Source organism: Elephas maximus, chromosome 8, assembly GCF_024166365.1.
Source record: "Elephas maximus indicus isolate mEleMax1 chromosome 8, mEleMax1 primary haplotype, whole genome shotgun sequence".
Taxonomy (NCBI): domain Eukaryota; kingdom Metazoa; phylum Chordata; class Mammalia; order Proboscidea; family Elephantidae; genus Elephas; species Elephas maximus.
The window spans coordinates 41122559-41124361 of NC_064826.1; positions in this window are offsets into that span (position 1 = coordinate 41122559).

A 1803-nucleotide genomic window follows, 5' to 3' on the forward strand; every position below is an offset into this window, starting at 1 on the left:
TGTTACTACTATGTAGAAATGCAGAGCCTGCCATTTCCTTGCTGCATTCAGTTTGTCATAACCATCATCATATATATAATGCTTGCAACTCTGGTAATTGCACAATCCCCACCCAGCTCGTGGATTACCGATAGTAAAGTCACAATGACCCAGTCCATGAAGTACAGACAGGGTGCTGCAGACTGTGGAAGATCATTGCAGTTAGTCAGCGGTCTTTCCTGGTAATGCATGATTGTGATAGTTGTGAATTATCTATGTCATTGGGCAGTAAGCAACTATTCTCAATTGTTCAGTTCCAATTGTGCAACAATATGTAATAAATGTCACGTTTACATCACTATGTTATTTTGGCATTGGTTTTTCAAATTTCTAGCTATTTTAATCATTTAGAAAAAATCAGCCCCTGGATTCTGAGTTAATATTTTATCATTTGAGGCCTTCAGTAACTGGAGAATTGATGAATATCCATTTGACATGTTCTCCTACCTTATTCTTACCTACAATGTTTTGAATTTACTTCTGGCTAAATATACTGAATTGGGCTAAAGGACAGTCTACCCAGTAAACCAATCAGTAAAAACATGAATGACGGACTATTGTAGAAAAGAACAGCACACTGGGTGCTTGACACATTGTTAGAATTTAGGAAATTAGAAGACATGTTTCCTTGTTTTCATATTTGTTCATTGTGGATTCTGTTCGACACATAATGAAACAACATTTTGCCATAGGCTGAGCAATTGTAAACTATCAAGGGTAGAAGTCACTGAATTGCATATATTTCAAACAGGAGTTGGAGATGAATTTAAAACACATGATAGATAAACATGAAAGTTCATCTCGGGGTTTGTGAATTTATGAAAATGTACTTTCTTAATTTTCCTTTGGCAGTTAGCAGTATGACAAATTAGACTTTTCTACTAGCACAAATTGCCATTTGCCTTATGTTAATTCTGAGTCTGCCCTAATTTACCATTGTTTCTTTCTACAGTTCTTCTCACAAATTCTTAGTCCTTGTGCGTGACAACTGTTAAATGCATAAAATTCCACTTCGTTACCTTTATGTCTAGCAGCCAGCAGCTAACATTTGAGTGCTTCCTGACTCCCAGGAACTGGGCTAAGCGGGTTATGTGTATTAGCACATTTAATCCTGAGGTAAGCCTCTGAGGTGAAGATCATTTTTATCCCTTTCTTAGAAAGGGATAGCACAGCTAGTAAGTGGTAGAGCTAGAACCAACTCATTCTCTTAACCACAACTCTTTCTATCCCTCTTCCCAGAATGTCCTGTCCTGGCATATTGTGAAGTGACTTCAAATCTAGTTTACTGAGCTTGACTGAGACGGTGAAATCCTGGGTTTAAATAGTGAAGAAATGTACTGGTTTCAATAATTGTCATCTCAGTCTTCATGACCTCAAAATTGTTTTTTGGAAAGGAAAATTATTCCAACATCAAATTTTGAGAATACTGTCTTTATTTCTTTGTTTAACGTGGTGATTAAACAATAGGAGTGGTGTTACTTACCTTTCCAGAGGTGTTTGGAAATCAGGGACTGGGAGGGAAAGGAGAAGATTGTCTAGGGGAACCACTGGCTTTAGTACCCCAGGAGCTAGACACGCAAATATTTTGCAAGGCATGGGGTACAGGCTAAACCCATTGCCCTCAAGTCAATTCCAACCCACAGTGACCCTATAGGACAGAGTAGAACTACCCCATAGGGTTTCCAAGGCTATAATCATTACGGAAGCAGATTACCACATCTTCCTCCTGTGGAACGGCTGATGGGTTCGAACTGCTGACCTTTC